The sequence below is a fragment of the Amia ocellicauda genome, chromosome 14 (genome assembly GCF_036373705.1).
Source record: "Amia ocellicauda isolate fAmiCal2 chromosome 14, fAmiCal2.hap1, whole genome shotgun sequence".
NCBI classification, from domain to species: Eukaryota; Metazoa; Chordata; class Actinopteri; order Amiiformes; family Amiidae; genus Amia; species Amia ocellicauda.
In genome coordinates, this window is record NC_089863.1 from 29703567 (window position 1) to 29728841 (window position 25275).

Genomic DNA, 25275 nt, shown 5'->3' on the forward strand with positions numbered 1-25275 from the left:
ATGAAAGACATATCTGTGTGCTGTACCACTTTATTGCAGTCAATTATGCTGTGAAATGAAGCACAGTAAAATACAATGAATCTTTGTCTTCAATTGTACTGATATACAAATATAAAACCAGGTACCAAGAAAGAAACTCATTCCTATCATGTCAATTATTGAAGTATTTAAAATGAAAATATAGATATGGGCTTTGAAAGGTGACAGATCTTACAATAGTAATGAACCTGAATATTTGAGGTTTGTTGCAAGTGAGCATTAAACTTCCCCAGATACTAATAGTTTTGAAATGGTTCACCATTGTTTCATATTCTTGGAAACATCCAAGTGGACAGGGGCCCATTGAATGTGAGGCCAAAGCCAAACATCTATGTAAAATAATTGTAAGACATGGTCAATCAACTCCACATTATTGCATGAGTTGTCCTGACTGAAAGAACAAATACAATCTCACCTTAAGGTGCAAACACGTCACTGAAGGTTGTGGACAAAACAAAATACAGCAATATATCTTCACGACAATACCACACGTTACACCCCTGGAGTGCTATGCTTCATATTTAAAAAAATTGAAGCTAGATAATTTAATCTCCAAAGAACCCAAAGTTAAGTCTGCATCTTACCGGAATGTAATATTATTATTCACACTTCCTGACTGTGTCACTTGACACTACGTGAACTAACTACGAGAGATGTCTAGGGGACATATGAAGCAAAACACACTGAAACAAATAAGACATGAGCAGAGAGTCTGATTTGGTAACCCTGTAATGTCAGACTTTGACCACCACAAACAAATAGTTGCTGAAGACACCAGTCCTGTTTGTCTAGGTACAATGCGATGTGATGACACTGTTCATGTTGTTGCATGAACACGTTATGCTGGATGAGTATTCTTCTTTTGCACTCATTGGAATTATTCCATAGAAATCTTCACATCGAAACATTTCTCTACTCAACAAAGTTTTCTCCACGTTTGGCATCCCAAAACAAGTAATGTAAGACAATAGTCCAGCATCTCTCAGTGCAAGACCAGTGGTGTAGTCTACGTGATACGCAGGTATACGCCGTATACCCACTAGAAAAGCTCAAGGATTTCTGTATACCCACTTAAAAAAGTGCGAGGATACGTAACAACATCGTTTAGTGACAGAACTTTCACACCTTCATTCATAAATTCACCCCGTCTGTGTTGCGAAGCACTGACTTTTGGACCACTGTGGTTTCCGTGGCATGGGACCTGACGTCACCTACCAAGGAACAACAACGCAGTTGCTTAGCGGTCATTCTCAACACAAGTTTGAAATTAACTAATGTGAATCACTGAATGAGATATGAAACGAAAGCAAACTCAAACTCCACTCTTTCAGTGTTTTCGTAAGCCTGCTCCTGAAGCTACTGCGGCTTCGGGTGACACTGCAGCTGCAGCAAATGACACGAACGTTAACGTTACAGAAAAAGAAAAAATGAGGCTGATGCAATCCTACGCGCTACAGAAAACGAGTCTGATGCCATCGTAACATTACCTGTAAAAGTAGCATATACATTATCATTAATGTAACTGTAACAGCAGGGGATTGTTGGTATATTGAATTGTATCTAGAACTAGCTAACTTCACTAATGTTAGTGTGGTGGATCAATGAGTGCAGGAGAAGGTGAGAGGTAACTTAGATACTGTGTGTGTGAGTAGAGTACTAAACAAAATACAATGTTTATATCACCTTGTTTCAGATGATGAGAGAGATGAGAACTCCTGGCCAGCCCTGTGAACTGAAAGTCAGGCTAGGGAATTTAAAAACAGACATCCTTGGTTAGAGTGGAGGGACAGAAAGGTAGGTAGATATCAGCACACATGCAAAGGTGATGTAAAAACAATTGAAATTCATAAAGTCAATGACTATGCAAATGAGAGTTAATTCATGGTCATCTTAAATGTGCATTAATTTAAAACGTTTACACCATTAAATTACTATATGGTAATGTTAGTTATCAATAGTTGTCAGATAATTAGCTATTGAAAGAGAGGAACATTTTTCTCCTTTCTCCTGCTTTTCATGCATTTGTTAGCCATAGTGTGAAGCTATTTTGTTAATTAACCTTGTTTGTTTTTTCTTATTTGAAGCTTATTTGTTTTGTAGCAGTTCCTGGGTGCTTTCTCGTGCATTTAAGCTGATACAGTACATAGCCTAAGTTTGACAATGGTTTTGGAAGATAAGTGTGTTTGACAAGAGGTGGACCACTTTTTGTGTCCTCATAATTCAATTCATAATATTCTGTAATGAATGAGTGTTGGTGATAGAACTGCACAAATGTTCAGTGTTAATACTGCTACTGATAAGCCTCAGCTTTCCATTATTGTTGATAAAACCTGTGCTCCAGGGACCATATTCATATAACATCTAAGGCTAAATGTAGCTTTTAACAGGCTGAGTTAGATGGTGATTAACACTTAACAGTAGAAAATCAGTCCAGTCTCCACAGCTGTAAATGTCAATGGCTGTTAAAATCTTGTGTTATAATAAATTGACATGTTGATAACACATAAGCAGTCATTCAGAATGTTCTCAATTACATGTAGATGCATACTGTATGCATTAGTGAGTGTGGTGATGCTTATGGGGTGTTACTCTGCGACGGGTGAGTATGAGGCTGGGAAGGAAAAATCACAGTATACTCACTACAAAAAACTAGACTACACCACTGTGCAAGACTATTAGTAACTCTACACTTGCAACAAACCTCAAATATTCAGGGTCATTGATTTTGTTAGATCTGTCACCTTTCAAAGCCATATCTAAATTATCTTCATAAATACTTCAATGATTGACATGACAATAATGAGTTTATTTCTTGTTACCTTGTTTATACAGTTAGGTCCATAAATATTTGGATGGTGACACAATTGTCATTATTTTGGCTCTGTATGCCACCACAGTGGATTTGAAAGGAAACAATCACTATGTTCTTTAAGTGTAGACTTTCCACTTTAATTTGAGGGTAGGTACATCCAAATTGGGTGAACAGTGTTGGAATTCCCCCCATTTGTATAGGTGGTCCCCCCAAGTTCAGGGTCTTTAGAAAAGGATTTAGACAAACTAACCTAATCATTAATTAAATTGTGAGTATCAATACTTGGTTGCAAATCCTTTGCAGTCAATGACTGCCTGAAGTCTGGAACCCATAGACATCACCAGATGCTGGGTTTCTTCCCTGGTGATGCTCTACCAGGCCTGTACTGCAGCTCTCTTTAGTTCCTGCTGGTTCCCTTGTATTTATTGATGATGTGACTGCTGACAAAAGCAGCAGGATGAATTCTCAAGTGTTTAGGGCTATATTATCTGCTCAGATTCAGCCAAATGCGTCAAAACTCATTGGAGGGCGCTTCACAGTGCAGATGGACAATGACCCAAAGCATACTGTGAAAGCAACCCAGGACTTTTTTATTGGCAAAGAAGTGGAATGTTCTGCAATGGCCAAGTCAATCACCTGACCTGAATCCAACCGAGCATGCATTTCACTTGCTGAAGGCAAAACGCTCCAAGAACAAGCAGGAACTAAAGACAGCTGCAGTACAGGCCTGGCAGAGTATCACCAGGGAAGAAACCCAGCATCTGCTGAACTGGGGGTCTTGGGATAAACCATTTCTGGACCAAAGACCATTGCTGTGCACTTGGCTTCATGGCATCAGCTAAGGTGGAAGGAGTGGAGAGTACAATTGAAGGCAGACGAGCTTGAACAAAACCGATGGGCAGTCCATTTTCCTAGCGCTTTATTAAAACGTGGAACACAGATCACAAAGCATCTGGAAGCCAGAGAAGCACATTTCTCCCAAAACCAGGTCAACTCAAAGTAGCATCAGCCTACACAAGCGGCCAACATTCACTCAAATGACAGGGCTTCAGAGAACCTGCACCTCTGGACGTCACCATTTCTGCAGATAATCCACAGGGCTCCACGATCATACGACACATGGCTGCTTAGTCCAGCTACCCTTAGATGTTCCCACCCACTGCCAAAGGGGTTACAGGCACTGACACCAATCCTGAAAGGCAAGAGGGAGAAGTCAGGAGCCAGAGCATGGAGGCTTCTAGACATGGTCCAAACAAGCCCCTGGACAGGATCCTGCTCTTGTCCAGTCACTTCATACAGAGGCTGCAGTCAAGCAGTTCACAACACAGCCTCACCTTTTGAATACCGAGCCACGTTTGTTCACTCCATGCACTTCACCATCCGCGCTCACTTCCACCATGGACAGGGAGCCTGGAATGCGGTACCACTTCTCAGGGCCAGGACAGGAATTCCCACCGACACCCAGCTTGACGTGGATTTCATCTAGATTGTTCACTCCCCAGCACCCAACAGGCCCACAGGAGTAGTACTTGAGCTCGCCTGGGACTGCCATCCAGGACACACTGCCAGAGCCATCGTAGCTCAGCGCAGGCCTGTGGTTCAGACAGAAGATACTGTGGGAGGCATTGCAGCCCACCACAAACTTGTCCCCACCAGCATCAATCTGGATCAGGTTGCCTGCCAGAGGAATGAAAGAGGGTCTACATCAAGAATGTGACCTGATGGACAGCTGGTGCAGGTCGAGGTTTTAAGCAAGGGATTCAGAAGATCACATCCAGGTCTCACCTGGATTCACCTGGACCCAGCCGCTTCTAAACCACTTGAAGACCAGGCCATCAACACCCACCCTCCAGAGCCCAGCAGGCCCTACACTGACATGTTTACCAGATGCCTCTAGCTCAACCCAATGGCCATCACGGAACTCCACGACTTTGCCCTCTTTCAAGATGCCACACACTCTGCCAGCACCAGCATCAATCTGCTTCAGGACACCAGGGACAGCCTCACACTGCAGGGCTTCAGCTACCCACACTGAAAGGAAAAGGGAGAAGGATCCATTAGAGCAGTATGCATTCACCATATCCAAGGGCATCTCAAACAGAATACATTTAATCTCCAAAAGTAATAGAATTTAGATTGAAAACAAGCTTACCTATGCTAGACCCCACCAACAAAACCACACAGACAATCCCTCCTCTCATGGTTACTACTAGTCTCAGAGAATTGATACATAAGAACTGTTCACACACAGGCATTTAAATACCCAGGCCACCCCTAGACACACCTGTCTAATCGCTGGTTAATTGATTCATTGAGCTGCACAGCTTCAAAGAAATGAGGGACCTGATTAGTGATAATCTTCTGAATGAATTCAACCTGTATGACCATTGGCCAGGGTAGATGACATGACAAGTGGCACCACTGCTCTGACAATTAAATGATTAACATTTCATGTTTCAAAACATATTAGCTCTTATTACAGCTGCTGCTTGAGTTCTAACTGTTTTCATTGATTTCTAGCAAGTGTTGGATCAGTTGAGTGTAATGTTTAAATTGAGTGATTCCATTATACATTTGCCACTCTTAACTGGAATTAACTAGTTCGTTTTGTTTGACTCAATGTTAATCTATTGCTGGCAATACACAGAGCCTGGCATATGAATTGGATGAATGACATACCTTAAGAGAATATGTCTTACTTATATTAAGAATATAAGAACTTTAATTGTATTAACTACATAATACATATTTCTTCCAGCATATATACCAGTAGCATACAAAATAAGCAGGTTCCATGTCATTCATAATAAACGTAACCTTTTTCAATTGTCAACATATGAAAATTATTCCATAAATATGTAATATACGTCTACGTTTCTTCAACTTACATGAAAGACATATCTGTGTGCTGTACCACTTTATTGCAGTCAATTATGCTGTGAAATGAAGCACAGTAAAATACAATGAATCTTTGTCTTCAATTGTACTGATATACAAATATAAAACCAGGTACCAAGAAAGAAACTCATTCCTATCATGTCAATTATTGAAGTATTTAAAATGAAAATATAGATATGGGCTTTGAAAGGTGACAGATCTTACAATAGTAATGAACCTGAATATTTGAGGTTTGTTGCAAGTGAGCATTAAACTTCCCCAGATACTAATAGTTTTGAAATGGTTCACCATTGTTTCATATTCTTGGAAACATCCAAGTGGACAGGGGCCCATTGAATGTGAGGCCAAAGCCAAACATCTATGTAAAATAATTGTAAGACATGGTCAATCAACTCCACATTATTGCATGAGTTGTCCTGACTGAAAGAACAAATACAATCTCACCTTAAGGTGCAAACACGTCACTGAAGGTTGTGGACAAAACAAAATACAGCAATATATCTTCACGACAATACCACACGTTACACCCCTGGAGTGCTATGCTTCATATTTAAAAAAATTGAAGCTAGATAATTTAATCTCCAAAGAACCCAAAGTTAAGTCTGCATCTTACCGGAATGTAATATTATTATTCACACTTCCTGCCTGTGTCACTTGACACTACGTGAACTAACTACGAGAGATGTCTAGGGGACATATGAAGCAAAACACACTGAAACAAATAAGACATGAGCAGAGAGTCTGATTTGGTAACCCTGTAATGTCAGACTTTGACCACCACAAACAAATAGTTGCTGAAGACACCAGTCCTGTTTGTCTAGGTACAATGCGATGTGATGACACTGTTCATGTTGTTGCATGAACACGTTATGCTGGATGAGTATTCTTCTTTTGCACTCATTGGAATTATTCCATAGAAATCTTCACATCGAAACATTTCTCTACTCAACAAAGTTTTCTCCACGTTTGGCATCCCAAAACAAGTAATGTAAGACAATAGTCCAGCATCTCTCAGTGCAAGACCAGTGGTGTAGTCTACGTGATACGCAGGTATACGCCGTATACCCACTAGAAAAGCTCAAGGATTTCTGTATACCCACTTAAAAAAGTGCGAGGATACGTAACAACATCGTTTAGTGACAGAACTTTCACACCTTCATTCATAAATTCACCCCGTCTGTGTTGCGAAGCACTGACTTTTGGACCACTGTGGTTTCCGTGGCATGGGACCTGACGTCACCTACCAAGGAACAACAACGCAGTTGCTTAGCGGTCATTCTCAACACAAGTTTGAAATTAACTAATGTGAATCACTGAATGAGATATGAAACGAAAGCAAACTCAAACTCCACTCTTTCAGTGTTTTCGTAAGCCTGCTCCTGAAGCTACTGCGGCTTCGGGTGACACTGCAGCTGCAGCAAATGACACGAACGTTAACGTTACAGAAAAAGAAAAAATGAGGCTGATGCAATCCTACGCGCTACAGAAAACGAGTCTGATGCCATCGTAACATTACCTGTAAAAGTAGCATATACATTATCATTAATGTAACTGTAACAGCAGGGGATTGTTGGTATATTGAATTGTATCTAGAACTAGCTAACTTCACTAATGTTAGTGTGGTGGATCAATGAGTGCAGGAGAAGGTGAGAGGTAACTTAGATACTGTGTGTGTGAGTAGAGTACTAAACAAAATACAATGTTTATATCACCTTGTTTCAGATGATGAGAGAGATGAGAACTCCTGGCCAGCCCTGTGAACTGAAAGTCAGGCTAGGGAATTTAAAAACAGACATCCTTGGTTAGAGTGGAGGGACAGAAAGGTAGGTAGATATCAGCACACATGCAAAGGTGATGTAAAAACAATTGAAATTCATAAAGTCAATGACTATGCAAATGAGAGTTAATTCATGGTCATCTTAAATGTGCATTAATTTAAAACGTTTACACCATTAAATTACTATATGGTAATGTTAGTTATCAATAGTTGTCAGATAATTAGCTATTGAAAGAGAGGAACATTTTTCTCCTTTCTCCTGCTTTTCATGCATTTGTTAGCCATAGTGTGAAGCTATTTTGTTAATTAACCTTGTTTGTTTTTTCTTATTTGAAGCTTATTTGTTTTGTAGCAGTTCCTGGGTGCTTTCTCGTGCATTTAAGCTGATACAGTACATAGCCTAAGTTTGACAATGGTTTTGGAAGATAAGTGTGTTTGACAAGAGGTGGACCACTTTTTGTGTCCTCATAATTCAATTCATAATATTCTGTAATGAATGAGTGTTGGTGATAGAACTGCACAAATGTTCAGTGTTAATACTGCTACTGATAAGCCTCAGCTTTCCATTATTGTTGATAAAACCTGTGCTCCAGGGACCATATTCATATAACATCTAAGGCTAAATGTAGCTTTTAACTGGCTGAGTTAGATGGTGATTAACACTTAACAGTAGAAAATCAGTCCAGTCTCCGCAGCTGTAAATGTCAATGGCTGTTAAAATCTTGTGTTATAATAAATTATAATAAATTGACATGTTGATAACACATAAGCAGTCATTCAGAATGTTCTCAATTACATGTAGATGCATACTGTATGCATTAGTGAGTGTGGTGATGCTTATGGGGTGTTACTCTGCGACAGGTGAGTATGAGGCTGGGAAGGAAAAATCACAGTATACTCACTACAAAAAACTAGACTACACCACTGTGCAAGACTATTAGTAACTCTACACTTGCAACAAACCTCAAATATTCAGGGTCATTGATTTTGTTAGATCTGTCACCTTTCAAAGCCATATCTAAATTATCTTCATAAATACTTCAATGATTGACATGACAATAATGAGTTTATTTCTTGTTACCTTGTTTATACAGTTAGGTCCATAAATATTTGGATGGTGACACAATTGTCATTATTTTGGCTCTGTATGCCACCACAGTGGATTTGAAAGGAAACAATCACTATGTTCTTTAAGTGTAGACTTTCCACTTTAATTTGAGGGTAGGTACATCCAAATTGGGTGAACAGTGTTGGAATTCCCCCCATTTGTATAGGTGGTCCCCCCAAGTTCAGGGTCTTTAGAAAAGGATTTAGACAAACTAACCTAATCATTAATTAAATTGTGAGTATCAATACTTGGTTGCAAATCCTTTGCAGTCAATGACTGCCTGAAGTCTGGAACCCATAGACATCACCAGATGCTGGGTTTCTTCCCTGGTGATGCTCTACCAGGCCTGTACTGCAGCTCTCTTTAGTTCCTGCTGGTTCCCTTGTATTTATTGATGATGTGACTGCTGACAAAAGCAGCAGGATGAATTCTCAAGTGTTTAGGGCTATATTATCTGCTCAGATTCAGCCAAATGCGTCAAAACTCATTGGAGGGCGCTTCACAGTGCAGATGGACAATGACCCAAAGCATACTGTGAAAGCAACCCAGGACTTTTTTATTGGCAAAGAAGTGGAATGTTCTGCAATGGCCAAGTCAATCACCTGACCTGAATCCAACCGAGCATGCATTTCACTTGCTGAAGGCAAAACGCTCCAAGAACAAGCAGGAACTAAAGACAGCTGCAGTACAGGCCTGGCAGAGTATCACCAGGGAAGAAACCCAGCATCTGCTGAACTGGGGGTCTTGGGATAAACCATTTCTGGACCAAAGACCATTGCTGTGCACTTGGCTTCATGGCATCAGCTAAGGTGGAAGGAGTGGAGAGTACAATTGAAGGCAGACGAGCTTGAACAAAACCGATGGGCAGTCCATTTTCCTAGCGCTTTATTAAAACGTGGAACACAGATCACAAAGCATCTGGAAGCCAGAGAAGCACATTTCTCCCAAAACCAGGTCAACTCAAAGTAGCATCAGCCTACACAAGCGGCCAACATTCACTCAAATGACAGGGCTTCAGAGAACCTGCACCTCTGGACGTCACCATTTCTGCAGATAATCCACAGGGCTCCACGATCATACGACACATGGCTGCTTAGTCCAGCTACCCTTAGATGTTCCCACCCACTGCCAAAGGGGTTACAGGCACTGACACCAATCCTGAAAGGCAAGAGGGAGAAGTCAGGAGCCAGAGCATGGAGGCTTCTAGACATGGTCCAAACAAGCCCCTGGACAGGATCCTGCTCTTGTCCAGTCACTTCATACAGAGGCTGCAGTCAAGCAGTTCACAACACAGCCTCACCTTTTGAATACCGAGCCACGTTTGTTCACTCCATGCACTTCACCATCCGCGCTCACTTCCACCATGGACAGGGAGCCTGGAATGCGGTACCACTTCTCAGGGCCAGGACAGGAATTCCCACCGACACCCAGCTTGACGTGGATTTCATCTAGATTGTTCACTCCCCAGCACCCAACAGGCCCACAGGAGTAGTACTTGAGCTCGCCTGGGACTGCCATCCAGGACACACTGCCAGAGCCATCGTAGCTCAGCGCAGGCCTGTGGTTCAGACAGAAGATACTGTGGGAGGCATTGCAGCCCACCACAAACTTGTCCCCACCAGCATCAATCTGGATCAGGTTGCCTGCCAGAGGAATGAAAGAGGGTCTACATCAAGAATGTGACCTGATGGACAGCTGGTGCAGGTCGAGGTTTTAAGCAAGGGATTCAGAAGATCACATCCAGGTCTCACCTGGATTCACCTGGACCCAGCCGCTTCTAAACCACTTGAAGACCAGGCCATCAACACCCACCCTCCAGAGCCCAGCAGGCCCTACACTGACATGTTTACCAGATGCCTCTAGCTCAACCCAATGGCCATCACGGAACTCCACGACTTTGCCCTCTTTCAAGATGCCACACACTCTGCCAGCACCAGCATCAATCTGCTTCAGGACACCAGGGACAGCCTCACACTGCAGGGCTTCAGCTACCCACACTGAAAGGAAAAGGGAGAAGGATCCATTAGAGCAGTATGCATTCACCATATCCAAGGGCATCTCAAACAGAATACATTTAATCTCCAAAAGTAATAGAATTTAGATTGAAAACAAGCTTACCTATGCTAGACCCCACCAACAAAACCACACAGACAATCCCTCCTCTCATGGTTACTACTAGTCTCAGAGAATTGATACATAAGAACTGTTCACACACAGGCATTTAAATACCCAGGCCACCCCTAGACACACCTGTCTAATCGCTGGTTAATTGATTCATTGAGCTGCACAGCTTCAAAGAAATGAGGGACCTGATTAGTGATAATCTTCTGAATGAATTCAACCTGTATGACCATTGGCCAGGGTAGATGACATGACAAGTGGCACCACTGCTCTGACAATTAAATGATTAACATTTCATGTTTCAAAACATATTAGCTCTTATTACAGCTGCTGCTTGAGTTCTAACTGTTTTCATTGATTTCTAGCAAGTGTTGGATCAGTTGAGTGTAATGTTTAAATTGAGTGATTCCATTATACATTTGCCACTCTTAACTGGAATTAACTAGTTCGTTTTGTTTGACTCAATGTTAATCTATTGCTGGCAATACACAGAGCCTGGCATATGAATTGGATGAATTACATACCTTAAGAGAATATGTCTTACTTATATTAAGAATATAAGAACTTTAATTGTATTAACTACATAATACATATTTCTTCCAGCATATATACCAGTAGCATACAAAATAAGCAGGTTCCATGTCATTCATAATAAACGTAACCTTTTTCAATTGTCAACATATGAAAATTATTCCATAAATATGTAATATACGTCTACGTTTCTTCAACTTACATGAAAGACATATCTGTGTGCTGTACCACTTTATTGCAGTCAATTATGCTGTGAAATGAAGCACAGTAAAATACAATGAATCTTTGTCTTCAATTGTACTGATATACAAATATAAAACCAGGTACCAAGAAAGAAACTCATTCCTATCATGTCAATTATTGAAGTATTTAAAATGAAAATATAGATATGGGCTTTGAAAGGTGACAGATCTTACAATAGTAATGAACCTGAATATTTGAGGTTTGTTGCAAGTGAGCATTAAACTTCCCCAGATACTAATAGTTTTGAAATGGTTCACCATTGTTTCATATTCTTGGAAACATCCAAGTGGACAGGGGCCCATTGAATGTGAGGCCAAAGCCAAACATCTATGTAAAATAATTGTAAGACATGGTCAATCAACTCCACATTATTGCATGAGTTGTCCTGACTGAAAGAACAAATACAATCTCACCTTAAGGTGCAAACACGTCACTGAAGGTTGTGGACAAAACAAAATACAGCAATATATCTTCACGACAATACCACACGTTACACCCCTGGAGTGCTATGCTTCATATTTAAAAAAATTGAAGCTAGATAATTTAATCTCCAAAGAACCCAAAGTTAAGTCTGCATCTTACCGGAATGTAATATTATTATTCACACTTCCTGACTGTGTCACTTGACACTACGTGAACTAACTACGAGAGATGTCTAGGGGACATATGAAGCAAAACACACTGAAACAAATAAGACATGAGCAGAGAGTCTGATTTGGTAACCCTGTAATGTCAGACTTTGACCACCACAAACAAATAGTTGCTGAAGACACCAGTCCTGTTTGTCTAGGTACAATGCGATGTGATGACACTGTTCATGTTGTTGCATGAACACGTTATGCTGGATGAGTATTCTTCTTTTGCACTCATTGGAATTATTCCATAGAAATCTTCACATCGAAACATTTCTCTACTCAACAAAGTTTTCTCCACGTTTGGCATCCCAAAACAAGTAATGTAAGACAATAGTCCAGCATCTCTCAGTGCAAGACCAGTGGTGTAGTCTACGTGATACGCAGGTATACGCCGTATACCCACTAGAAAAGCTCAAGGATTTCTGTATACCCACTTAAAAAAGTGCGAGGATACGTAACAACATCGTTTAGTGACAGAACTTTCACACCTTCATTCATAAATTCACCCCGTCTGTGTTGCGAAGCACTGACTTTTGGACCACTGTGGTTTCCGTGGCATGGGACCTGACGTCACCTACCAAGGAACAACAACGCAGTTGCTTAGCGGTCATTCTCAACACAAGTTTGAAATTAACTAATGTGAATCACTGAATGAGATATGAAACGAAAGCAAACTCAAACTCCACTCTTTCAGTGTTTTCGTAAGCCTGCTCCTGAAGCTACTGCGGCTTCGGGTGACACTGCAGCTGCAGCAAATGACACGAACGTTAACGTTACAGAAAAAGAAAAAATGAGGCTGATGCAATCCTACGCGCTACAGAAAACGAGTCTGATGCCATCGTAACATTACCTGTAAAAGTAGCATATACATTATCATTAATGTAACTGTAACAGCAGGGGATTGTTGGTATATTGAATTGTATCTAGAACTAGCTAACTTCACTAATGTTAGTGTGGTGGATCAATGAGTGCAGGAGAAGGTGAGAGGTAACTTAGATACTGTGTGTGTGAGTAGAGTACTAAACAAAATACAATGTTTATATCACCTTGTTTCAGATGATGAGAGAGATGAGAACTCCTGGCCAGCCCTGTGAACTGAAAGTCAGGCTAGGGAATTTAAAAACAGACATCCTTGGTTAGAGTGGAGGGACAGAAAGGTAGGTAGATATCAGCACACATGCAAAGGTGATGTAAAAACAATTGAAATTCATAAAGTCAATGACTATGCAAATGAGAGTTAATTCATGGTCATCTTAAATGTGCATTAATTTAAAACGTTTACACCATTAAATTACTATATGGTAATGTTAGTTATCAATAGTTGTCAGATAATTAGCTATTGAAAGAGAGGAACATTTTTCTCCTTTCTCCTGCTTTTCATGCATTTGTTAGCCATAGTGTGAAGCTATTTTGTTAATTAACCTTGTTTGTTTTTTCTTATTTGAAGCTTATTTGTTTTGTAGCAGTTCCTGGGTGCTTTCTCGTGCATTTAAGCTGATACAGTACATAGCCTAAGTTTGACAATGGTTTTGGAAGATAAGTGTGTTTGACAAGAGGTGGACCACTTTTTGTGTCCTCATAATTCAATTCATAATATTCTGTAATGAATGAGTGTTGGTGATAGAACTGCACAAATGTTCAGTGTTAATACTGCTACTGATAAGCCTCAGCTTTCCATTATTGTTGATAAAACCTGTGCTCCAGGGACCATATTCATATAACATCTAAGGCTAAATGTAGCTTTTAACTGGCTGAGTTAGATGGTGATTAACACTTAACAGTAGAAAATCAGTCCAGTCTCCACAGCTGTAAATGTCAATGGCTGTTAAAATCTTGTGTTATAATAAATTATAATAAATTGACATGTTGATAACACATAAGCAGTCATTCAGAATGTTCTCAATTACATGTAGATGCATACTGTATGCATTAGTGAGTGTGGTGATGCTTATGGGGTGTTACTCTGCGACGGGTGAGTATGAGGCTGGGAAGGAAAAATCACAGTATACTCACTACAAAAAACTAGACTACACCACTGTGCAAGACTATTAGTAACTCTACACTTGCAACAAACCTCAAATATTCAGGGTCATTGATTTTGTTAGATCTGTCACCTTTCAAAGCCATATCTAAATTATCTTCATAAATACTTCAATGATTGACATGACAATAATGAGTTTATTTCTTGTTACCTTGTTTATACAGTTAGGTCCATAAATATTTGGATGGTGACACAATTGTCATTTTTTTGGCTCTGTATGCCACCACAGTGGATTTGAAAGGAAACAATCACTATGTTCTTTAAGTGTAGACTTTCCACTTTAATTTGAGGGTAGGTACATCCAAATTGGGTGAACAGTGTTGGAATTCCCCCCATTTGTATAGGTGGTCCCCCCAAGTTCAGGGTCTTTAGAAAAGGATTTAGACAAACTAACCTAATCATTAATTAAATTGTGAGTATCAATACTTGGTTGCAAATCCTTTGCAGTCACTGACTGCCTGAAGTCTGGAACCCATAGACATCACCAGATGCTGGGTTTCTTCCCTGGTGATGCTCTACCAGGCCTGTACTGCAGCTCTCTTTAGTTCCTGCTGGTTCCCTTGTATTTATTGATGATGTGACTGCTGACAAAAGCAGCAGGATGAATTCTCAAGTGTTTAGGGCTATATTATCTGCTCAGATTCAGCCAAATGCGTCAAAACTCATTGGAGGGCGCTTCACAGTGCAGATGGACAATGACCCAAAGCATACTGTGAAAGCAACCCAGGACTTTTTTATTGGCAAAGAAGTGGAATGTTCTGCAATGGCCAAGTCAATCACCTGACCTGAATCCAACCGAGCATGCATTTCACTTGCTGAAGGCAGAACGCTCCAAGAACAAGCAGGAACTAAAGACGGCTGCAGTACAGGCCTGGCAGAGTATCACCAGGGAAGAAACCCAGCATCTGCTGAACTGGGGGTCTTGGGATAAACCATTTCTGGACCAAAGACCATTGCTGTGCACTTGGCTTCATGGCATCAGCTAAGGTGGAAGGAGTGGAGAGTACAATTGAAGGCAGACGAGCTTGAACAAAACCGATGGGCAGTCCATTTTCCTAGCGCTTTATTAAAACGTGGAACACAGATCACAAAGCATCTGGAAGCCAGAGAAGCACATTTCTCCCAAAACCAGGTCAACTCAAAGTAGCATCAGCCTACACAAGCGGCCAACATTCACTCAAATGACAGGGCTTCAGAGAACCTGCACCTCTGGACGTCACCATTTCTGCAGATAATCCACAGGGCTCCACGATCATACGACACATGGCTGCTTAGTCCAGCTACCCTTAGATGTTCCCACCCACTGCCAAAGGGGTTACAGGCACTGACACCAATCCTGAAAGGCAAGAGGGAGAAGTCAGGAGCCAGAGCATGGAGGCTTCTAGACATGGTCCAAACAAGCCCCTGGACAGGATCCTGCTCTTGTCCAGTCACTTCATACAGAGGCTGCAGTCAAGCAGTTCACAACACAGCCTCACCTTTTGAATACCGAGCCACGTTTGTTCACTCCATGCACTTCACCATCCGCGCTCACTTCCACCATGGACAGGGAGCCTGGAATGCGGTACCACTTCTCAGGGCCAGGACAGGAATTCCCACCGACACCCAGCTTGACGTGGATTTCATCTAGATTGTTCACTCCCCAGCACCCAACAGGCCCACAGGAGTAGTACTTGAGCTCGCCTGGGACTGCCATCCAGGACACACTGCCAGAGCCATCGTAGCTCAGCGCAGGCCTGTGGTTCAGACAGAAGATACTGTGGGAGGCATTGCAGCCCACCACAAACTTGTCCCCACCAGCATCAATCTGGATCAGGTTGCCTGCCAGAGGAATGAAAGAGGGTCTACATCAAGAATGTGACCTGATGGACAGCTGGTGCAGGTCGAGGTTTTAAGCAAGGGATTCAGAAGATCACATCCAGGTCTCACCTGGATTCACCTGGACCCAGCCGCTTCTAAACCACTTGAAGACCAGGCCATCAACACCCACCCTCCAGAGCCCAGCAGGCCCTACACTGACATGTTTACCAGATGCCTCTAGCTCAACCCAATGGCCATCACGGAACTCCACGACTTTGCCCTCTTTCAAGATGCCACACACTCTGCCAGCACCAGCATCAATCTGCTTCAGGACACCAGGGACAGCCTCACACTGCAGGGCTTCAGCTACCCACACTGAAAGGAAAAGGGAGAAGGATCCATTAGAGCAGTATGCATTCACCATATCCAAGGGCATCTCAAACAGAATACATTTAATCTCCAAAAGTAATAGAATTTAGATTGAAAACAAGCTTACCTATGCTAGACCCCACCAACAAAACCACACAGACAATCCCTCCTCTCATGGTTACTACTAGTCTCAGAGAATTGATACATAAGAACTGTTCACACACAGGCATTTAAATACCCAGGCCACCCCTAGACACACCTGTCTAATCGCTGGTTAATTGATTCATTGAGCTGCACAGCTTCAAAGAAATGAGGGACCTGATTAGTGATAATCTTCTGAATGAATTCAACCTGTATGACCATTGGCCAGGGTAGATGACATGACAAGTGGCACCACTGCTCTGACAATTAAATGATTAACATTTCATGTTTCAAAACATATTAGCTCTTATTACAGCTGCTGCTTGAGTTCTAACTGTTTTCATTGATTTCTAGCAAGTGTTGGATCAGTTGAGTGTAATGTTTAAATTGAGTGATTCCATTATACATTTGCCACTCTTAACTGGAATTAACTAGTTCGTTTTGTTTGACTCAATGTTAATCTATTGCTGGCAATACACAGAGCCTGGCATATGAATTGGATGAATTACATACCTTAAGAGAATATGTCTTACTTATATTAAGAATATAAGAACTTTAATTGTATTAACTACATAATACATATTTCTTCCAGCATATATACCAGTAGCATACAAAATAAGCAGGTTCCATGTCATTCATAATAAACGTAACCTTTTTCAATTGTCAACATATGAAAATTATTCCATAAATATGTAATATACGTCTACGTTTCTTCAACTTACATGAAAGACATATCTGTGTGCTGTACCACTTTATTGCAGTCAATTATGCTGTGAAATGAAGCACAGTAAAATACAATGAATCTTTGTCTTCAATTGTACTGATATACAAATATAAAACCAGGTACCAAGAAAGAAACTCATTCCTATCATGTCAATTATTGAAGTATTTAAAATGAAAATATAGATATGGGCTTTGAAAGGTGACAGATCTTACAATAGTAATGAACCTGAATATTTGAGGTTTGTTGCAAGTGAGCATTAAACTTCCCCAGATACTAATAGTTTTGAAATGGTTCACCATTGTTTCATATTCTTGGAAACATCCAAGTGGACAGGGGCCCATTGAATGTGAGGCCAAAGCCAAACATCTATGTAAAATAATTGTAAGACATGGTCAATCAACTCCACATTATTGCATGAGTTGTCCTGACTGAAAGAACAAATACAATCTCACCTTAAGGTGCAAACACGTCACTGAAGGTTGTGGACAAAACAAAATACAGCAATAAATCTTCACGACAATACCACACGTTACACCCCTGGAGTGCTATGCTTCATATTTAAAAAAATTGAAGCTAGATAATTTAATCTCCAAAGAACCCAAAGTTAAGTCTGCATCTTACCGGAATGTAATATTATTATTCACACTTCCTGACTGTGTCACTTGACACTACGTGAACTAACTACGAGAGATGTCTAGGGGACATATGAAGCAAAACACACTGAAACAAATAAGACATGAGCAGAGAGTCTGATTTGGTAACCCTGTAATGTCAGACTTTGACCACCACAAACAAATAGTTGCTGAAGACACCAGTCCTGTTTGTCTAGGTACAATGCGATGTGATGACACTGTTCATGTTGTTGCATGAACACGTTATGCTGGATGAGTATTCTTCTTTTGCACTCATTGGAATTATTCCATAGAAATCTTCACATCGAAACATTTCTCTACTCAACAAAGTTTTCTCCACGTTTGGCATCCCAAAACAAGTAATGTAAGACAATAGTCCAGCATCTCTCAGTGCAAGACCAGTGGTGTAGTCTACGTGATACGCAGGTATACGCCGTATACCCACTAGAAAAGCTCAAGGATTTCTGTATACCCACTTAAAAAAGTGCGAGGATACGTAACAACATCGTTTAGTGACAGAACTTTCACACCTTCATTCATAAATTCACCCCGTCTGTGTTGCGAAGCACTGACTTTTGGACCACTGTGGTTTCCGTGGCATGGGACCTGACGTCACCTACCAAGCAACAACAACGCAGTTGCTTAGCGGTCATTCTCAACACAAGTTTGAAATTAACTAATGTGAATCACTGAATGAGATATGAAACGAAAGCAAACTCAAACTCCACTCTTTCAGTGTTTTCGTAAGCCTGCTCCTGAAGCTACTGCGGCTTCGGGTGACACTGCAGCTGCAGCAAATGACACGAACGTTAACGTTACAGAAAAAGAAAAAATGAGGCTGATGCAATCCTACGCGCTACAGAAAACGAGTCTGATGCCATCGTAACATTACCTGTAAAAGTAGCATATACATTATCATTAATGTAACTGTAACAGCAGGGGATTGTTGGTATATTGAATTGTATCTAGAACTAGCTAACTTCACTAATGTTAGTGTGGTGGATCAATGAGTGCAGGAGAAGGTGAGAGGTAACTTAGATACTGTGTGTGTGAGTAGAGTACTAAACAAAATACAATGTTTATATCACCTTGTTTCAGATGATGAGAGAGATGAGAACTCCTGGCCAGCCCTGTGAACTGAAAGTCAGGCTAGGGAATTTAAAAACAGACATCCTTGGTTAGAGTGGAGGGACAGAAAGGTAGGTAGATATCAGCACACATGCAAAGGTGATGTAAAAACAATTGAAATTCATAAAGTCAATGACTATGCAAATGAGAGTTAATACATGGTCATCTTAAATGTGCATTAATTTAAAACATTTACACCATTAAATTACTATATGGTAATGTTAGTTATCAATAGTTGTCAGATAATTAGCTATTGAAAGAGAGGAACATTTTTCTCCTTTCTCCTGCTTTTCATGCATTTGTTAGCCATAGTGTGAAGCTTATTTGTTAATTAACCTTGTTTGTTTTTTCTTATTTGAAGCTTATTTGTTTTGTAGCAGTTCCTGGGTGCTTTCTCGTGCATTTAAGCTGATACAGTACATAGCCTAAGTTTGACAATGGTTTTGGAAGATAAGTGTGTTTGACAAGAGGTGGACCACTTTTTGTGTCCTCATAATTCAGTTCATAATATTCTGTAATGAATGAGTGTTGGTGATAGAACTGCACAAATGTTCAGTGTTAATACTGCTACTTGTAATCCTCAGCTTTCCATTATTGTTGATAAAACCTGTGCTCCAGGGACCATATTCATATAACATCTAAGGCTAAATGTAGCTTTTAACAGGCTGAGTTAGATGGTGATTAACACTTAACAGTAGAAAATCAGTCCAGTCTCCGCAGCTGTAAATGTCAATGGCTGTTAAAATCTTGTGTTATAATAAATTATAATAAATTGACATGTTAATAACACATAAGCAGTCATTCAGAATGTTCTCAATTACATGTAGATGCATACTGTATGCATTAGTGAGTGTGGTGATGCTTATGGGGTGTTACTCTGCGACGGGTGAGTATGAGGCTGGGAAGGAAAAATCACAGTATACTCACTACAAAAAACTAGACTACACCACTGTGCAAGACTATTAGTAACTCTACACTTGCAACAAACCTCAAATATTCAGGGTCATTGATTTTGTTAGATCTGTCACCTTTCAAAGCCATATCTAAATTATCTTCATAAATACTTCAATGATTGACATGACAATAATGAGTTTATTTCTTGTTACCTTGTTTATACAGTTAGGTCCATAAATATTTGGATGGTGACACAATTGTCATTATTTTGGCTCTGTATGCCACCACAGTGGATTTGAAAGGAAACAATCACTATGTTCTTTAAGTGTAGACTTTCCACTTTAATTTGAGGGTAGGTACATCCAAATTGGGTGAACAGTGTTGGAATTCCCCCCATTTGTATAGGTGGTCCCCCCAAGTTCAGGGTCTTTAGAAAAGGATTTAGACAAACTAACCTAATCATTAATTAAATTGTGAGTATCAATACTTGGTTGCAAATCCTTTGCAGTCAATGACTGCCTGAAGTCTGGAACCCATAGACATCACCAGATGCTGGGTTTCTTCCCTGGTGATGCTCTACCAGGCCTGTACTGCAGCTCTCTTTAGTTCCTGCTGGTTCCCTTGTATTTATTGATGATGTGACTGCTGACAAAAGCAGCAGGATGAATTCTCAAGTGTTTAGGGCTATATTATCTGCTCAGATTCAGCCAAATGCGTCAAAACTCATTGGAGGGCGCTTCACAGTGCAGATGGACAATGACCCAAAGCATACTGTGAAAGCAACCCAGGACTTTTTTATTGGCAAAGAAGTGGAATGTTCTGCAATGGCCAAGTCAATCACCTGACCTGAATCCAACCGAGCATGCATTTCACTTGCTGAAGGCAAAACGCTCCAAGAACAAGCAGGAACTAAAGACAGCTGCAGTACAGGCCTGGCAGAGTATCACCAGGGAAGAAACCCAGCATCTGCTGAACTGGGGGTCTTGGGATAAACCATTTCTGGACCAAAGACCATTGCTGTGCACTTGGCTTCATGGCATCAGCTAAGGTGGAAGGAGTGGAGAGTACAATTGAAGGCAGACGAGCTTGAACAAAACCGATGGGCAGTCCATTTTCTTAGCGCTTTATTAAAACGTGGAACACAGATCACAAAGCATCTGGAAGCCAGAGAAGCACATTTCTCCCAAAACCAGGTCAACTCAAAGTAGCATCAGCCTACACAAGCGGCCAACATTCACTCAAATGACAGGGCTTCAGAGAACCTGCACCTCTGGACGTCACCATTTCTGCAGATAATCCACAGGGCTCCACGATCATACGACACATGGCTGCTTAGTCCAGCTACCCTTAGATGTTCCCACCCACTGCCAAAGGGGTTACAGGCACTGACACCAATCCTGAAAGGCAAGAGGGAGAAGTCAGGAGCCAGAGCATGGAGGCTTCTAGACATGGTCCAAACAAGCCCCTGGACAGGATCCTGCTCTTGTCCAGTCACTTCATACAGAGGCTGCAGTCAAGCAGTTCACAACACAGCCTCACCTTTTGAATACCGAGCCACGTTTGTTCACTCCATGCACTTCACCATCCGCGCTCACTTCCACCATGGACAGGGAGCCTGGAATGCGGTACCACTTCTCAGGGCCAGGACAGGAATTCCCACCGACACCCAGCTTGACGTGGATTTCATCTAGATTGTTCACTCCCCAGCACCCAACAGGCCCACAGGAGTAGTACTTGAGCTCGCCTGGGACTGCCATCCAGGACACACTGCCAGAGCCATCGTAGCTCAGCGCAGGCCTGTGGTTCAGACAGAAGATACTGTGGGAGGCATTGCAGCCCACCACAAACTTGTCCCCACCAGCATCAATCTGGATCAGGTTGCCTGCCAGAGGAATGAAAGAGGGTCTACATCAAGAATGTGACCTGATGGACAGCTGGTGCAGGTCGAGGTTTTAAGCAAGGGATTCAGAAGATCACATCCAGGTCTCACCTGGATTCACCTGGACCCAGCCGCTTCTAAACCACTTGAAGACCAGGCCATCAACACCCACCCTCCAGAGCCCAGCAGGCCCTACACTGACATGTTTACCAGATGCCTCTAGCTCAACCCAATGGCCATCACGGAACTCCACGACTTTGCCCTCTTTCAAGATGCCACACACTCTGCCAGCACCAGCATCAATCTGCTTCAGGACACCAGGGACAGCCTCACACTGCAGGGCTTCAGCTACCCACACTGAAAGGAAAAGGGAGAAGGATCCATTAGAGCAGTATGCATTCACCATATCCAAGGGCATCTCAAACAGAATACATTTAATCTCCAAAAGTAATAGAATTTAGATTGAAAACAAGCTTACCTATGCTAGACCCCACCAACAAAACCACACAGACAATCCCTCCTCTCATGGTTACTACTAGTCTCAGAGAATTGATACATAAGAACTGTTCACACACAGGCATTTAAATACCCAGGCCACCCCTAGACACACCTGTCTAATCGCTGGTTAATTGATTCATTGAGCTGCACAGCTTCAAAGAAATGAGGGACCTGATTAGTGATAATCTTCTGAATGAATTCAACCTGTATGACCATTGGCCAGGGTAGATGACATGACAAGTGGCACCACTGCTCTGACAATTAAATGATTAACATTTCATGTTTCAAAACATATTAGCTCTTATTACAGCTGCTGCTTGAGTTCTAACTGTTTTCATTGATTTCTAGCAAGTGTTGGATCAGTTGAGTGTAATGTTTAAATTGAGTGATTCCATTATACATTTGCCACTCTTAACTGGAATTAACTAGTTCGTTTTGTTTGACTCAATGTTAATCTATTGCTGGCAATACACAGAGCCTGGCATATGAATTGGATGAATTACATACCTTAAGAGAATATGTCTTACTTATATTAAGAATATAAGAACTTTAATTGTATTAACTACATAATACATATTTCTTCCAGCATATATACCAGTAGCATACAAAATAAGCAGGTTCCATGTCATTCATAATAAACGTAACCTTTTTCAATTGTCAACATATGAAAATTATTCCATAAATATGTAATATACGTCTACGTTTCTTCAACTTACATGAAAGACATATCTGTGTGCTGTACCACTTTATTGCAGTCAATTATGCTGTGAAATGAAGCACAGTAAAATACAATGAATCTTTGTCTTCAATTGTACTGATATACAAATATAAAACCAGGTACCAAGAAAGAAACTCATTCCTATCATGTCAATTATTGAAGTATTTAAAATGAAAATATAGATATGGGCTTTGAAAGGTGACAGATCTTACAATAGTAATGAACCTGAATATTTGAGGTTTGTTGCAAGTGAGCATTAAACTTCCCCAGATACTAATAGTTTTGAAATGGTTCACCATTGTTTCATATTCTTGGAAACATCCAAGTGGACAGGGGCCCATTGAATGTGAGGCCAAAGCCAAACATCTATGTAAAATAATTGTAAGACATGGTCAATCAACTCCACATTATTGCATGAGTTGTCCTGACTGAAAGAACAAATACAATCTCACCTTAAGGTGCAAACACGTCACTGAAGGTTGTGGACAAAACAAAATACAGCAATATATCTTCACGACAATACCACACGTTACACCCCTGGAGTGCTATGCTTAATATTTAAAAAAATTGAAGCTAGATAATTTAATCTCCAAAGAACCCAAAGTTAAGTCTGCATCTTACCGGAATGTAATATTATTATTCACACTTCCTGACTGTGTCACTTGACACTACGTGAACTAACTACGAGAGATGTCTAGGGGACATATGAAGCAAAACACACTGAAACAAATAAGACATGAGCAGAGAGTCTGATTTGGTAACCCTGTAATGTCAGACTTTGACCACCACAAACAAATAGTTGCTGAAGACACCAGTCCTGTTTGTCTAGGTACAATGCGATGTGATGACACTGTTCATGTTGTTGCATGAACACGTTATGCTGGATGAGTATTCTTCTTTTGCACTCATTGGAATTATTCCATAGAAATCTTCACATCGAAACATTTCTCTACTCAACAAAGTTTTCTCCACGTTTGGCATCCCAAAACAAGTAATGTAAGACAATAGTCCAGCATCTCTCAGTGCAAGACCAGTGGTGTAGTCTACGTGATACGCAGGTATACGCCGTATACCCACTAGAAAAGCTCAAGGATTTCTGTATACCCACTTAAAAAAGTGCGAGGATACGTAACAACATCGTTTAGTGACAGAACTTTCACACCTTCATTCATAAATTCACCCCGTCTGTGTTGCGAAGCACTGACTTTTGGACCACTGTGGTTTCCGTGGCATGGGACCTGACGTCACCTACCAAGGAACAACAACGCAGTTGCTTAGCGGTCATTCTCAACACAAGTTTGAAATTAACTAATGTGAATCACTGAATGAGATATGAAACGAAAGCAAACTCAAACTCCACTCTTTCAGTGTTTTCGTAAGCCTGCTCCTGAAGCTACTGCGGCTTCGGGTGACACTGCAGCTGCAGCAAATGACACGAACGTTAACGTTACAGAAAAAGAAAAAATGAGGCTGATGCAATCCTACGCGCTACAGAAAACGAGTCTGATGCCATCGTAACATTACCTGTAAAAGTAGCATATACATTATCATTAATGTAACTGTAACAGCAGGGGATTGTTGGTATATTGAATTGTATCTAGAACTAGCTAACTTCACTAATGTTAGTGTGGTGGATCAATGAGTGCAGGAGAAGGTGAGAGGTAACTTAGATACTGTGTGTGTGAGTAGAGTACTAAACAAAATACAATGTTTATATCACCTTGTTTCAGATGATGAGAGAGATGAGAACTCCTGGCCAGCCCTGTGAACTGAAAGTCAGGCTAGGGAATTTAAAAACAGACATCCTTGGTTAGAGTGGAGGGACAGAAAGGTAGGTAGATATCAGCACACATGCAAAGGTGATGTAAAAACAATTGAAATTCATAAAGTCAATGACTATGCAAATGAGAGTTAATTCATGGTCATCTTAAATGTGCATTAATTTAAAACGTTTACACCATTAAATTACTATATGGTAATGTTAGTTATCAATAGTTGTCAGATAATTAGCTATTGAAAGAGAGGAACATTTTTCTCCTTTCTCCTGCTTTTCATGCATTTGTTAGCCATAGTGTGAAGCTATTTTGTTAATTAACCTTGTTTGTTTTTTCTTATTTGAAGCTTATTTGTTTTGTAGCAGTTCCTGGGTGCTTTCTCGTGCATTTAAGCTGATACAGTACATAGCCTAAGTTTGACAATGGTTTTGGAAGATAAGTGTGTTTGACAAGAGGTGGACCACTTTTTGTGTCCTCATAATTCAATTCATAATATTCTGTAATGAATGAGT

At 40.8% G+C, this 25275-nt stretch overlaps 4 long non-coding RNA genes across 4 annotated transcripts in view; 1 reads left to right on the forward strand and 3 right to left on the reverse strand.

The window, feature by feature from the left end:
• Nucleotides 1-25275, forward strand: part of LOC136767647 (uncharacterized) — an 86784-nt gene that overhangs the window by 21703 nt on the left and 39806 nt on the right. Inside the window, exons 5-9 of the long non-coding RNA XR_010821846.1 lie at nucleotides 1733-1833; nucleotides 7472-7572; nucleotides 13221-13321; nucleotides 18970-19070; nucleotides 24719-24819. This is a non-coding gene — a long non-coding RNA (uncharacterized LOC136767647). The remainder of the gene's footprint in view (nucleotides 1-1732; nucleotides 1834-7471; nucleotides 7573-13220; nucleotides 13322-18969; nucleotides 19071-24718; nucleotides 24820-25275) is intronic.
• LOC136767648 (uncharacterized) lies at nucleotides 3754-4944 on the reverse strand. Its single transcript, XR_010821847.1, has 2 exons — nucleotides 4186-4944; nucleotides 3754-4043 (listed from the first exon to the last, which is right to left on the reverse strand). It is a non-coding gene; the product is annotated as an uncharacterized LOC136767648 (long non-coding RNA).
• Nucleotides 9503-10693, reverse strand: LOC136767651 (uncharacterized). The gene is made up of 2 exons (XR_010821849.1): nucleotides 9935-10693; nucleotides 9503-9792 (listed from the first exon to the last, which is right to left on the reverse strand). It is a non-coding gene; the product is annotated as an uncharacterized LOC136767651 (long non-coding RNA).
• Nucleotides 15252-16442, reverse strand: LOC136767653 (uncharacterized). The gene is made up of 2 exons (XR_010821851.1): nucleotides 15684-16442; nucleotides 15252-15541 (listed from the first exon to the last, which is right to left on the reverse strand). It is a non-coding gene; the product is annotated as an uncharacterized LOC136767653 (long non-coding RNA).